The sequence below is a fragment of the Bidens hawaiensis genome, unplaced genomic scaffold (assembly GCF_021521415.1).
Source record: "Bidens hawaiensis isolate Kalapana, Puna unplaced genomic scaffold, B.hawaiensis_p1.1 tig00004192_1, whole genome shotgun sequence".
NCBI classification, from domain to species: domain Eukaryota; kingdom Viridiplantae; phylum Streptophyta; class Magnoliopsida; order Asterales; family Asteraceae; genus Bidens; species Bidens hawaiensis.
In genome coordinates this window covers 105,997-122,316 of record NW_027491249.1, presented here as the reverse complement: position 1 = coordinate 122,316, position 16,320 = coordinate 105,997, and the positions used below count along the sequence as shown (strand labels likewise).

Genomic DNA, 16,320 nt, shown 5'->3' with positions numbered 1-16,320 from the left:
GAAATACTAAGGTTGGATGCTGAGAAAACAAAGCTTGCAAAAAAGGCAACATATCAACATATCATGATGATGAATTTGAATGTCATTCCAGAAATGTAGTGATGATACTAATATAACAAGAGGAGATATATATTTAGATTGTAATTAAAAAAATTCAGGCCTACTGAGATGACCGGGTCAGGACGGTCGACCTCCCCACCCCCTTCATAGCTGGCCTTGGGACATAATCATGCTTTAGATAAATTACAGAGTGTTCAAATATTCGTATTCCCTATCAACGTCTAGAAGTAGTTTGGCAAGACAAAGATGTGAGAATACAACCAAGGCCATCTTTTATGGGCTAGCTGTTTTGTAATGGGCTGAATTTTGGTCCTAGCATGTGATAGCCTTTAATGTACTTTTGTTCTATTACCCCAAATCATGAGTTAATGGCCATTTTCGTCCCTGTGGTTTGCTACTTTCGCCACTTCAGTCTAAAATTTGTATTTTTGTCAATTTAGTCCTCATAGTTTTAAATATTAGCCATTTACATCCTATCCGTCTAACGGCATCCAGCTATGCCGTTAGTTTAAGGGTATTTTTGTCTTTCTCCTTTTTATTTTGAGTTATTGGTCATTTTCGTCCCTGTGGTTTGATACTTTTGCCAATTCAGTCCAAAGTTTGAAATTTTGTCAATTTAAGTCAGTTTTTTTCTATAACCCTAGAGAGCATTATCCAAGCCAAAACAAGTCTGCATTTACTCTGTCGACAGCAGTAATCATACCCCCTCCTCTCGTATTTAGTTTCTAGACGGTTCCTAAACTCTCCCCCATGGTGGAATTCAATGGTAAAGTGGTCAAAGCAATTCCGTGAAACCGAATTGTACGGAAAAAACTAAAAATCGTTTCTTTGATGAATGCATAATATTTAGGGTTTAGAGATTAACATATCATAACGAAAATCTGGGTCGTAATCAACTATTATACATTAATCAACAAAACAATTTTTAGTTTTTTGTGTATAATTCGATTTCAGGGAATTACCTTGACCACTTTACCATTGAATTCCACCATGGAGAAGATTTTAGGAAATGTCTAGAAACTAAATATAAGGGGGGGGGGGTATGATTACTGTTGTCAACAGAGTAAATGCATACCAGTATTTGAGGTTGCTCGATGGTTTTGGGCTTGAATTATGCTCTTTAGGGTTATAAACAAAAAACATAAAAAATAAAAAAAACTGAACATTAAATTGACAAATTTTCAAACTTTGGACTGAATTGGCAAAGATATCAAACCACAGGGACTAAAATGACCATTAACTCAAAATTAAAAGGAGAAAGACAAAAATACCCTTAAACTAACGGCATAGCTGGATGCCGTTAGACGGATGGGACGTAATTGGCTAAAATTTAAAACTATGAGGACTAAATTGACAAAATTAAAAATTTTGGACTGAAGTGGCGAAAGTAGCAAACCACAGGGACGAAAATGGCCATTAGGGTTCCCAAATCATTAAATCAAAATACGACACAAACATGTAAATCCAAAGCTCCAAAATTGCACCAAAAACATTCTCTAACATGTATATACATATTAGGGGTGTTTTTGGGGTTCGTTTTTCCGGTTTCATGTTTTTCGAGGCGGGTTCTTCAGGTTTCAAAGTTTTAAATCTTAACCCGAAACCCGACCTAAATCTCTCATGGGTTTTTCATGTTCGGGTAATTCGGGTTCGAGTTTTTTCGGGTTGGATTAATCAGGTTTTGAGTATCATAGGGAAAAAAAAGTACAAAAACAAAAAAAATAAAAAATAAAAACTACAACGTTAAAATTAAAACAACATATTCTTCTTTACTTATAACGCAAATAATCAAATAATAAACCAGTATAACTTGATAAAACAATTCAAAAGAAAAGTAAAACTAACTCGAATCATAATCTTATTCAATCGAGCACGATTATGTTGCTCGATTACGTTTTATGAAAACATGCTTAATGAAATTCGTATATGCTACTTGGTTGATGATTCTCCTTTGACAGTATATATTTGTTTTGTTGACAAGATCGTCAATTTTCCACGTAATAACGTATAAACATATATACTTATTTCCTATATTGGTAGTTATCTTAACAAGCTCTAGGGTTTTAGGGTTACTAGTCTATTCATGCATCTCATTAGAATTCATATATTAACGGAGACCATACAATTCATTGTATTCATTGTATGACACATAATCCTATGACACCTATATCATTATTATTAGGAAAATTGAATTTTAATAATCCAAACTATTGAGTATTGGCCAATATTAATTTTAACTAACAATCTAACTAGTAATAATTCCAACTTTTAGTTTTACTGCCAACAACAATCCCAAACTAACAGAATACTAACTTCGTTTATTTTTTATGACGTGACGTATGACGTGACAATCATTTGACATCTTAGGATATAATTTTTTATGAAATTACTAAATTGTCCTTTTCATTAAATAAATAAAACTAGATTTAAAATATATATTTATGGAACGGAGACCATACAATTCATTGTATTCATTCTATGACACATAATTCTATGACACCTATATAATTATTATTAGGAAAATTAAAATCTAAACTATTGAGTATTGGCCAATATTAATCCAAACTAAAAATCTAACTAGTAATAATTCTAACTTTTAGTTTTACTACCAATAACAATCCCAAACTAACAGAATACTAACTTCGTTTATTTTTTATGACGTGACAATCATTTGACATCTTAGGATATAATTTTTCATGAATTACTAAATTGCCCTTTTCATTAAATAAATAAAACTAGATTTAAAATATATATTTATGACAATGGGGCCCACCGTCCACTATCTCTCACACACACCCCATCCCTCTCGTAACCACCAACCCTCCATTGAATCCGGTCACCATCACCACCATTAGCAACCACCACCGCAGCCGTCATAACCTACCATTAGCAATGTACTCACTTCAATCACCCCACTCTCACAATTCCCGTACCATAATGTTAAATTTCACATCCTCAATTGCATCATATACTGATTTACTATATCTAAATGGGAGCATCGGAGTCCGTACAAATCGCCCGACGAAGAAGATGAAGAAACTAAACAAGAAACAAATGATAATATTATTCACGATGGCCAAAATAAGTTGGTGAACGTAAGTGCTGTCAAAAGAAGTATAAAGTAGGTGGGTCATGACGGCGGCGGTGGCGGTTGCTAATGGTGGTGATGGTGACCGGATTCAGTGGAGGGTTGGTAGTTACGAGAGGGATGGGGGGTGTGTGTGAGAGAGACTGGACGGTGGGCCCCATTGTCATAAATATATATTTTAAATCTAGTTTTATTTATTTGATGAAAAAGGCAGTTAGTAATTTCATAAAAAAAATTATATTCTAATAAGTAGAAAGATGTTAAATGACCGACACGTCATACGCCACGTCATAAAAAATAAACGAGGTTAGAGTTTTGTTAGTTTGAGATTGCTATTGGTAGCTTGGTTTAAAAAAGCGTGAGGCGAACAAAAGCGAAGTGGTCCTCATCCGAAGCTAAAAGTGCAAAAGCGAAGGCTTTTTGAACACGAGGCGACCGTATTTTAAAAAATATGTAATTATTTATAAGCAACATATTATAGACAAACCACATCATAATATATATTAAAGGCCTGAAAAATCAACATAAATATATCCCAAAATTCCAAACGTAGTGTAGTATAATTTTTCGAGTACCACATTACTCGCCCAAAATATCAAAGTAGCATAAAAACAAGTTATCGAGTACCAAATTACTCATAAGTGTTTCCAAAAGAGCACTACTCAAAAGTGTTTCAACTTTCAAAAGTTTATTGCCAAATGTGAGAAGTCTAGAAATGACTAATTATAAAGCTTAAGTTGAAAATGGGTTAACTGGTCGCTTTTTGTATACAAAGCCTTCGCCTCCTCGCTTTTTCGCCTCGCACAAAAGCGCAAAAAGCGTTCGCTTTTTTAACAGGCTTTGCCTTGGGTAGGCAAAAGCGTTGAGGTGTTCTCCTTAGGTCGCTTCTCGCCTTACCTCGCCTCGAGCGCGCTTTTTTAAACCAAGATTGGTAGTAAAACTAAAAGCTGGGATTATTACTAGTTAGATTGTTAGTTGGGATTAATATTGGCCAATATTCAATAGTTTGGATTATTAAAATCCAATTTTCCTTATTATTATATGTTTCATAAGTCATAACTGTTCATTTTAAGTTAAATTGGTTATCACTATTTAGGGGGTTTTTGGGATTGCTTATTTTCATCAGCTTATAACTTATTAATTTTTTGAAAAGTAATAAAGTGTTTGAAATTGCTTATATTATGAGAAGAAAGTTTCATAAGTTACAATATTGTAACTTATTAACTTAATTAAAAGTTATAAGAGGTAAAATAAGGAATCCCAAAAAACCCCTTTGTATTTTCTATTTGCGTCGTTTTATTTTGAAAATTTTAACATTTTTTCGTAACACTGGAGAACATAATAAAAGGTGGGTTACTTAAAAAAAAAAAGTTTAGTGACCGTCATCCTTCACCGTTGCGTGAAGATCCCTGTAACATACTCACCATTGTTGTCTCCACACGTCACTACCATCACCATTGCTACTCTTCTTTCTCCTTGTGCCTTCGTAGCTTTTTGCCTCACCGTTGCGTGACAACGTGACCTTTGTGGCTGCCACATCATCACCAATCGCGGAAATGGAGTGTTTATACCGCATAGCCAAATATAACACTTGGAAAACTTGATTACTTTAAATTTTCCGTACTTAAAACTACAAAAGCTATTTTTAGGAATGTGATCCTCATACACCACCCCCATATGCATATACGGTTCGTATAGGCCTATATGACCGTATAAGCTACACATGACTGACAAGAGGAACAAAAAAAACAGCTTTTTTCAACATATATGATTGTATAGACCTATATGAGCCGTATAGGTGTTAAATGGCTCGTATTGCTAGCTGACACACCATAAAACCTATACGGTCGTATAGGGCTATACGACCGTATAGAAAACTTTTGCCAAATGTTTGGGGTGCCCTTTTATTTATGTATGTGGACCAGATGTTTATCAATATGTTTTGGTCAAATGTTTTCTTGTTTGCTTAATCATTGATTGATTATTGTGTATAGACTAATATAAAATGTAACATAATATAATCTTAAACAAATGTTCTCGGGGTACAACTACAAATTATTTAGCCGAGTATATTATATAAATGTTAATAGACAATTTATTCTATTCTAAAATATCATATTTAGCCAAGTATATTACGTACTTAATACATTAAAATGTAAGATATTAATATATTAATATTTAAAATTGTGTCCAAAAAATTGTCTATACGCTCCGTATAGGGCTATACGAGGCACTACAAACAATGACCGACAAGCTCTGACACAAACTGACACGATTCAGGTGCTATACGACCGTATAGGAAAAAAAATGGTGTGTGAGAATCCCAAACGGTGTGGGAGGATCCTAAGCCATTTTTTATAAGGAAAAATTAGTAATTGAAAATGAAGTTTCTAGGGGAACAATTGGTATACAAGGTTGGAGAATCCTAGGAACCATTATTATCACTTATAAACAAAAATAGAAGGTGAGAACAAAAGAGATAACGAGAAGGTTGTTATCGTATTCAGAGCAATGAGTGTTCCTAAGTCCTAACGAACATCCTTTTGTACACTCACCTTATTATATTTAACGTATACCACATTATCACCTTATGGACCATTTTTGTATTGTGTATTATTCATTTATTTGAAAATTTCATTTTTGTTTTTCCTTGTTTCGTGAAATGACACACATGTCCTGACTGTTTGCTAATATGTTACGCTTTTGGTTAGGGGTGTTAATCAACTCAGTATAAAAGTTCCTCGGTTTGTAATGTAAAAATTGTTGCAATGTGATAAAGTGATAAGGAGTTGAATATGGACCAGTTTGCTAAACGTAAACATAGTAGAAATGCCCAAACTAAAAAAAGAGCACAACATAATAGAGGTGCACAAACCGGGCATTTTGTAGGAACTAGTCAACAAAAGCCAAAACCAGGTCGGATAGAAACCAGTTGCAGGTATAGTTAGGTATTTGACCGGGTTTTTTCGGGTTTCGGGTCAGGTTGGGTTGGGTTTTGGCCGGGTAAAGGTGGAACCGGTTCTAGAGGTTCCAGGTCGAGTCTGGTTCCAGGTATAGGTGCAGGAAGAAACCCAATACCAGGTCGTACCCCCGAGTCGGTACAGATAGGAACCAGTTCCGATATTTTGTGCACCTCTACAACTTAAGTTACGACTTTCTAGTGGAATTATAGGCCCAAACTTAAGTTGTATGTGAGACCCAATTCCATCATTTAGGCCCCAAATTTCGCTAGGGAAAGCTTTAAACCAAGTTTCGCAAAATTCAAACATTTACAAAATTAGTTTGAAACGTTTTCTAGTTGTCCTACGTACATTAGGCCCTTATTTAATGTAATAACTAGGATAATAACCCGTGTTACATACAGGTGGAAAATATATCAAGAAACAATATCAAATGTAAAAAACATATTCAATCAACACAAATATTTGACATAAGTTTTTTACCAGCAGATATTACAAAAGATGTTAAACTATTTCTATACATAAAAAGAATATACTTTATAAATAAATAATTCAGTAAATAAGGAATAATATAACATAAATGAACCATTATATTTGAAAAAGATAAAAAAAAAACACATTAGTAACAGATTTTGTAATATTATTTGAAAACTAAGCTTAAAAATACATACCAGGTTTAAACTTATATTTTCACCCGTGTAGAGTTTTTGTTCAAAAGCCTTTTGAAACAAAAAAATGTCGGTTATAGATGAGGCTAAGAATCTGGTTACAAACGATAGGGAGCGTTATAATTTTTGAATGAAGCATGAGCCTTTTAAAGAAGAAACGATGAACAAATTAAACCTAGTAAATTTAATAAGTTTTTTAATTCTAACAATAATTAGAATAATTAATATCACAATTACATTAATAAGTTACAAAAATATAAAAGTCAATATCATTGATTAAAATTTTATTGTGAATATGTGGAAATTGGATTTATGGAACATTGATGACATGAAAGCCTATATGGACAACCTAGATGAAGGACATGTGGACAAAATTATGTTGCTTTAATATATTAGTTAGATTTCATGATTTCATTTTTGTAATTTCAAAAATTTGGCAAGGCAAACCTGTCAAAATTAGAAATATATTGTATAAAGGGTTATAAACTTGTATTGTAGTCGTTTCAATATTAAGAATTCAGTAACATTTCTTATTTGAGGATTCTCTCTCTTTTATTACGTTATCGCCTCCACTATGCATCATAAAGAATCGAAGTTTGATGTCAATGACGATGCGAAAGTGTCTAGTTCGTTTCGATTTAATCGGTTTAACCAAGTTAGTAACGAAGAGAAAGAGTCAACATAGTAACATGAAAATTTCAAAAAAAAATTATCAGCTAGGATCGACCTATTAAAAACAAGTCAGGTCAAAACAAATCAGAAAATTTTATAATATTAAATCATAGTAAATATTTATTGATTTTTCCTTTTCAACTTAATCAAAATCTTATATATATATATATAAACGAAAGCTTTAAAAATTCTCTGGTTGATTCCTACATTCTCTCAAGTCACCATATTGTTTTATTTGTAAATGAATGTTTCTCATGCATTTTACCCGAATTCACGGGTATGGGTCTGGTACCCTTAAACGGGTTTATAACATCTCATTATATTAAAAAATTAATCTCACCAAATTTTTGATATGAAATCCTATAAAATAGGGATATATTATATCCAATTTTTTTAAAAAAAAAAGATTATTTATAATTAAGAAACAACTTTATAATAAAAAATAAGCGGGTCATGAATCTTACCAAACCCAGATAATTTTTAAATGGGGTATAACAATTCATTTATTTGTGAAACCATTTCAACATCAAATCTTAAACATATTATTACATACCTTACGATAAATAAAATTAATATATATATATATAGATATTATAAACGAAAAATGAAAATCACACCTGTAATATAAGGGATAACACCTAGTATGAAATAAATAAATAACAAAAGTGTGCAGCATACACAGTATAAAAATAAAATAAATAACAAAGGTGTGTAAACAGTATAAACAGCAAACTAATACTAAATTCCATGAAAATATTCAAATGCTGTTTGTAAAATGTAAACTGTAGACAGGTTTAGATGAATCAACTAGTAAACATGACACCTATGAATATCAAAGACTTCAAATAACACTATAAAACCAGACCAAACTCACCTGGCAAACATGTTTTATTGTTCTTCAAGAATTGGTAGGATACGATGATGATTCGGATGATTCGGTTGAACTTCCCATAGATTTGTTATCGTCCTCTTCGTTTGAAGACACCACGGGTGTCTTGACAGCTGTCCTTTCCAACTCTTTCTCGATCTCTTCCTCGCGTCTTAAAGCGGTGAACTGCGTGTCTAATGACCTTGCTGCCCCTAACCATGCCAGCACGATTACTAATAACACTCCACCGAGATACGGTGTTGAGTTCGCAAGTGAACCGAATGTCAAGATCATGAATTGTTGGATCAAAGCACCGCCCGATTTCCCTAACGGGTTGCACACCACGTCGATCGCGGCCTTGCCTTTTACCTGATAAAGATTTAAAGATTTGTTAACGAGTATTTGATTTGAGTTTTGAAACGTATTAACCATTATAATAATAATTATATTCCAATGTTTTTAAAACCGAACCGGACAACCAACCGGCTGCCTTCCTAGTTCACTGGCCGGACTGGTTGGATCGGATTTAGGAACTGGATTACGTAATAAATAATATAAAGTTTAAGCTGTACTTATATATGTAATACCAAAAAAAAACAAAAAAAGATAAAAATACTTTATGTTTTGATGTGATTGCAATATTAATAAATATGAACACTAAAGTAAGACATGGAGTCTAGAGTTAAAATGAAACATAAAATGAGGTTTTAAAGGGAAAAAAGTAAATGGAAAATTGAAAATCGGTCTGGCAATGGTTCAATAGGCTTAACCGGAGCAGTTCAATGCCCGATCACTCTGGCCCGGTTCTTAAAACCATACATGAATGCTAGTTACTGTTTAGTGATTATTTTCTTTGAATTTAATTTGAAGTCAGAGGTAATAGTGATGAAAAAAAAAATATTAATAATCAAGTTTAGTAATTGTTCAATTTAAGTCAAACTGAAAAATATAATCAATTAATAGTAACAAAGATTCATATATGTTCATTTAATTTTAAAAAACTTCATTTATAAAAAAAATAAATAAAATAAAATTCACAGGATTGGAACAACTAATGAAAATTCAGTGCCTTCAGGAAAAAAAAAAGCTGACACTTAAAAAACTTGATTACTATTGGTTAAAACTTACCCTAACAATAATAACAAGACAAAAATAATACATTAAGTGATATAACAAACCTTGGTATCTTCATCCAAAGGAATATAAGCCATTTCCTTGCAAGGATCAAACAAACTATATTTGGCACTTTTGCTGAATATATTTTGCATTGCGCCAACATAAACCGCTGCTAAAAGTGGAGTGATTCCAAACTTCATCATAGCCGGTGCAAGTGGATCACCAAACAAAATCAACGAGAAAAAGCCGATCCCGGTTACAAGCAGAACCGTGGGTGTGATTCTGGCTGCAACTCCCCACCCGTATTTGTTGAATATCCATTGACTTAACGACGCCATTGTAAACGTTGCTATACCGGTTGCGGTTGAGAAGTCGCCCATGAAAGCAGAGTACTCGTTCGGGCTTGGGAACTGAAAGACCAAAATGAGTAGCATAAGTCAATGTAACCAGTTCGTGAATCTTCGTTTATGTTTGCTCGTTTGCGTTCATTTAATTTAATTCGAAGTCAGAGGTAATAGCGATGAAATAAATCACTAAATGTTTGTTACTTTACGTTTGTTTAATAGTCATTCATTTGTGTTTGTTTATGTTCGCTCATTTATGTTTGTTACTTTACGTTTGTTTAAGTTCGTTCGTTTACATTCATTAATATATTTATTTTAAATTTTTAGGCCCATTACAATATAGTTTAGTTTTAATAACTTTTTAAGCACAACACATTATTGTGCACATTTACGTTTAATTGGTTTTAGCTCAGTCATGTTTGTTCATCTATGTTCAGTTGTGTTCGTTCATTTACGTTCGTGAACCCTTTATTAATATTGTTAACGAATAAATATAGACAAACACAAACGCATCCATCTTCTTAACGAACAAACACGATCAAGAAAACCTCGTTCGTTTAATTATTCGTATTCAATCGTTTGTTCGGTTCAAGTTACACAAGCAAACACGAACATGTTCCATTCGTGTTCGTTAAATTTGCTTACAAGCCTAAGCAAAATAATTTACTCATAAAAAATCAATGTAGTACTTGTTTCCATTCCTAATAGCCATTATGCACGCATAAACCAACAAAGTCAACTCACAAAAGTCAAACTACTTGTTAAAGGACTGTTTTAACGTTTTACCTGGGCTTTGAGCTTTGACTTCCACGTCACCTCTACAAGATTAATACTAATACCGTACGCTACCACCAATGTAGCTAAATCCCAAATGTACGGTGACGATGCCAAAAACTTCAAACTCTCCATTGTAGTCATGTTGACTTTTTCCTGTAAGTAGAAAATTATTTATCAAATATTAACTTCGTTAGAAACAAAACAAGTGTGTTACCTTCTTCTTTTTGCTACGGGTAGGAAGGGGTACGTAAGCGTTGACCCACCAATACAGCCCACAAATTGCAAGGCCCATAAGCACAACAATGCTCAACATATATTTCAAATAAATGGCCCACCCATGACCCCTGGGCCCAAATGTTTTCTCATGTTTGAAAAGTATTTCACTGTACGTCCCGAGAAGATCAAAGCAACATTTGCCCCCAGACCAAATAACGGATAGAATTTCTTGGCTTCCTCCACAGTAGTTATCTGCGTTTCGTGAGGCTAAAAATGTCATGAAAGGTTTTATACGATTTGAACACCGAATTATGGTTTTGAGTTTTAACTCTAGTGTGTGATCTTGACTAGTGAACAAAGTAATGTGCATCAAATATTGATTTTAAACAAGGTGGAGCTGGGCTTGGGCCCACTTTTGGGCCCAAAACAATAGTTAGCCCCTTAAACTTGTATTTTGATTTCTGAGTAATATAATATATATATTTTTTTTTGCTCCTAAAAGGCACAAAATTTTAGGAAAAGTTATTATTTAATGTAAGAAATTTCATAGAAAATTATTTTCCATCATTTACCTAATACATAAAAAAATTTAAAATTATTGTATCTTTCAAGAAGATAAGCTCTTTTATCAACCAAAAAATAAACTTAAGTAAAAAAAGTTATCTCTTCATGCATAATATGTTCCTCAAAGCTAGTCTTGTATTTGTTTGCTAAAAGCCTAAAACATAATGCATTTGCAATAAACTAAATCATGATCTCCTATCAACATATGATCCGATAACAATCAAGAAACTATAGATTTAAGGGATATTGGATTTTAATAATAATCCCAACTGAGTTTATCACTAGTGGTAAACTTTTTTAAATTAGAGACTACCAATGGCGATAAACTAATTATTATCGACCAATAGCATTTAGTTGGGATTATTAAAATCGAATATCGCTAAATTTAACCAAACAAATAACATGAATTACCTGATTAGCAAACCCCCAAAACAGAACAGAAACCACCACACTGCCCCAAAGCTCAGCCATGACATACAACAAACAAAAACTCCAAATCCTCAAAATCGCAAGCGGTCCGAGAAACCGAGGCCCCAAAAACTCAAGAAGCCTATCAGCAAGAGCAGTTGGGTGAAAGTACCCACTCAAAGGATAAAACACAAACCCAAAGGCCCCAAAGAAAGCAATAAATGGCAACATGACAGTATAAAAAAGAGCCTTTTTTGACAACACATTTGACAGTTTTGTGTACAATAACATAAACCCAATAGCCATAGGCAAATTAACCCAAGTTTTCAAAAATGGTATAATTTCAGCACTTGAGCCTTTAGCTGTTACCACCAACACATCTTTGGTATCCCTTAATATTGTGTAATTAAAAAGAATACAAAAGAACATTAACCCTAAAGGTAAAATCTTTTTCAGGGTTAATATCTCAACACCCATTATCTTCGGCGGCTCAGCTCCGCCGCCGTCCGGCACGGCGGCGGCGGCCGCGGCGGAAGTCTTGAAAACATGAAATCTAGGGTTTTGAGTGGAGTTTAAGGTGATGGGTGTGATAAAGGTACCAAATTTTTGATACCCATCAAGGTTTCTTGAAAACCGAGATGGGGATTTGGGTTTTAATGAGTTTGGAAGGTTGAATTTGAATCTTTGTCTGAGGTGACTGGATTTGGGATTTGATGGGAGGGTAAGAAGGCCTTTGGTTTGTATTAAAGCTTCCATTTTTTATATAAATTTCAAGAATTGTGAACAGAGTGTGGCAATTTATGAGTGGGATTCAAGAATCTTGGAGATAAAGATAATGAGGGTTTATGGGAAAGTAAAAGAAAACCCTGAAATGAAATTGAGTTTAGAACATGGGTTTTTATTTCAAACCGACCTAAGTGGGATTCGAATCCAGCGGCCGGAAGAGGATCTTACGTGTAAACCTGTCTTTAAGGTCATGTCCAAGGTCGACTCCTCAACTGTCATGAGACGGTACCCCTAATGCGTTGGAAGCGGATGGAATTCGTAAACCCTCATCACTTTCGGATTTGAACCCGGGATTAAAGATCTGATTCGTCACTCCAGCCAGATGTTCTTGAACTGGTTTAAGTGGGAATCGAATCTGCGTTTCCGCTTGGTTTATTTGGTTAAGAAAATAAAAAAGGAAAGAAATTTATTTGAGAACCTAAAAGTGCAAAAGCATCATGTGAGTGGAAGAAAGAAAGAATGGGAGTTTGGGCCCAGTGAAGTGAAATGGCATAATTACCCTTGAAGATATTTATAGAAGTTTGCGTAGGGGACTGGATCCCAGAATTTGGGTCGAAGTTGGTAACCAGCATCATGTCGTTTTCGGTTGTCCTAGTTATGGACCTGTGATGCAATTTGTGTTATGTTATGATCACTAATGATATTTGAGTGATGGTTAAGGTTTAAGATTTTAATGGTTTCAGGTTAAACTTGATTTAGAAGGGGTTTCATATAGTGGTAGATTTCTCTTTTTGATGGTGTCTTGAGTAACTCATGCATAGATAGTCAAAATCAGTATTAAGTATTAACAGATGGCATTCATTCTTACTTTCTTAGTATTGAGGGTAGTTTCAATTATTTGAAAAAAAAAAGTTACAAACTTATAGTAGTGTTTCTAAACTTAAAAACAAAATTTGTTAAAGAAAATTGAAAGATAACATATAAAAAATGATGAATACTTTATGGTTTGCGCAGCCATGTGAATTTATTTCTTGATATTTTGTGAAACTTTTTTTTTTAAAATGAGTTGTGTTCAAACAAATTTTCTTTTTAAGTATTGTAAGCTATACGAATATCGTACGGTACTGTACATGTACCATGACGAACAATATTGATTATGACCGAACAACATCAGTACCCATATAGGAACAGCCGATCTAGCATTCATTTTTATGGTTTCGATCAATGTAAAGCGCTGGCCGATTTTCTTTTAGGCATGTCAGGGCTTTATTTTTTGTTTTCTCTTTAAGTTGTTATAGTGAGTGGCCACCATACAGACTAAATTGATAGTTAGAAAATTTTTTGCCGCAATGCGAGGGGAACCCACGACCACGAGCTTTATGATATGAAAGATACTAGCTATCCGTTTATCTCTTTATTTGTTGATACACGTGATTTTGTAAGTCTGTGCATGTGAATTAACGTTTCTTTTAAAAGTGTAGCATTGATATATAGTCACAATACCTTAATTATTAGTTATTATTTATTTAAATTTACTTTTTCAAAGTTGCCATATGATTGAATTGCTTCAAACCTTTCTTTATAGGCTAAAGTTATGCAACAATAGAAAACCTACAAGCTATAAATAAACTAAATATTGCTTATGAACCTAATAGGCTAAACAGTTAATGCTGAAAAATATCGGATATCGGTTCTTGACCAATATCTGAGATATCGGTTATCGCAGTGAGATATCATTGGGATATCGGTAATTTTAATATCATGTAAAATTTATATATATAGCAATTTATTACTAATAATTCAGTATAGTCTCAAACCATTAACAAATTAACCTTCTACAACTTGCAAAACAATAACAATTGTAGCAAGTGGGAATTGATTAAGACTTAAAACACTAACATTGAACACTTAAAGTTGATAATTAAGACACAAACTCTCATATCGGGATTCAGGAAAATCGGTGATATGTCTGTCAAATATCAGTCTAATATTGGTCAATATTGTTGATATTATCGACACGAATATTATGACTGATTTCATCAAGGGACCAATAACCGATATATCACTGATATATCAGTGATAGGAAGGTTTGCTCTTTTGAGCACCCACAAAAACAAACCTGCCTAAAACTCAATTTTCAAAAACCTCAAATGCCACTACTTGTCTAAATGCAAGTATGCAATCGCGAACTTAAATTTGGCAGACTTGCTACACAACAATGAAGTCCGCTGCCACCGTCCGTTCATCTGCCATATAGATTCGGACCTTTGTGGTGACCGTTGTACATTCTAATAGGTTAAACGTAGATAAATAAAAAGGTCCATGATGATAGTTCGCATTTGTGGAAATATGTTTGAATTGGAATCATATTCGTGGGGATGACTTATATGAAGGTGAAAGAGAACAAAGAAATATTACAAAGCATTATGCCTACTTTACATTGTTGAACAAGTGGCTGCAATGGATGGATATCTATAGTGATTTTTCTGGTTGAAATCGTTCAAGTGTCGAACGGAGTACAAGAATTTAATGTCTGCGTTGTAGAGGTTTCGCGACTTGAAGGAACAATCTCTTTTTGAAGAAGATCCATGTGCTTGAGCGAATATATGGCCCATTCAATATAGAGGAGTCAATTTGCGCTCATCTTTATATACAGTAGAAACTCTATAAAATAATACACTTGCGACCACCGAAATTTATTAATTAAAAGAGTTATTAATTAAACGATAAATTAATAATTATTAATTTATATATTAATTAATATTTTATTAATTTATAGTAGAATGTTCTGACTCACCCAGAAGAAAATGTAGTTGCACAGTTGTTGACTGATGAAGAAATTATTAAAAGCGTTATTGGAATTAATAAAGATGATATCGATGAAGAAGATGATGAAAGTTCTACAATGGAGCCCCCTTCGCAGAAACGAAGCTATTAAAGCGGCAATCACATTGAACAATTTCTTGTTGAGCTATGATAAAACAACACCAGAAGTTCTTACCATGCTAAGAAAAATTAGAGACGAGATTCAAAGGGAAATTGATTTCAAAAAAAAACAAAAGACAATTGAGTCATTTTTCAAGAAACCTTCATAAATCATTCATGTAATATGCTATATATAAGGAATTATTAATTTATATTTTATATGGGGTCTAAAGAAATTATCAAAAATGTATTATCTTATAATTTTAGCGAATTATTAATTTAGCACCCTATCCCCGAGTCGGGACCGGCAAAAAATATTATCTTAGAGAGTTTATTAAATAATCGAGTATTAATTTATCGAGTTTCTACTGTATCTAGGGTGTCAAGTGTTTATGGTGTTGATTATATTCTTGAGACATTGGTAAAACAAAAACCCTAACATGTTGATTCAATCATAAATAAGAAGTTAGACATCATACTAATAGAACTTGCTTGTAGAAATCAAGATCATAGAGAAGGATGATGATGCCATGATGACTTTTGATTCGGTTCCATTATAATGTCATTGATTAATGGAGATTTTAGAAAGAAAGTTATTGGTATGTGTTTTTAATTCTCTGTTATGTTTTCTGACATCTAATGGAAACCCTAATATATATATATATATATATATATATATATATGCTAAGTATAAAATGAAAACCCACTTGAGTTGTGAAAACTTTAGAAACCCATTCTCAACCACATGTTTTTAATCAATGTTTAAATCTGTGGTCCACAGTTAAAGTGAATAAACAATGTAAATATAAATATAATTTTTTCTCTCTCCTAAAAACATATATAAAAATTAGTAAAAAAATGTTAAAAAATGGCAAAACATTTTTTTGTATGTTTCGATGTTTTATATTAAATGTTACAACATATATTA

General features: G+C 33.1%; 2 pseudogenes across 1 annotated transcript; both read right to left on the bottom strand.

Moving 5' to 3' along the window:
* The window catches only part of LOC143625673 (uncharacterized), a 192,273-nt pseudogene that overhangs the window by 133,674 nt on the left and 42,279 nt on the right, over nucleotides 1-16,320 (bottom strand).
* Nucleotides 8,260-12,497, bottom strand: LOC143625655 (plastidic ATP/ADP-transporter-like; annotated as a pseudogene). Its single transcript, XR_013152308.1, has 5 exons — nucleotides 11,745-12,497; nucleotides 10,768-11,021; nucleotides 10,563-10,706; nucleotides 9,495-9,842; nucleotides 8,260-8,685 (listed from the first exon to the last, which is right to left on the bottom strand). The product of XR_013152308.1 is annotated as a plastidic ATP/ADP-transporter-like (transcript).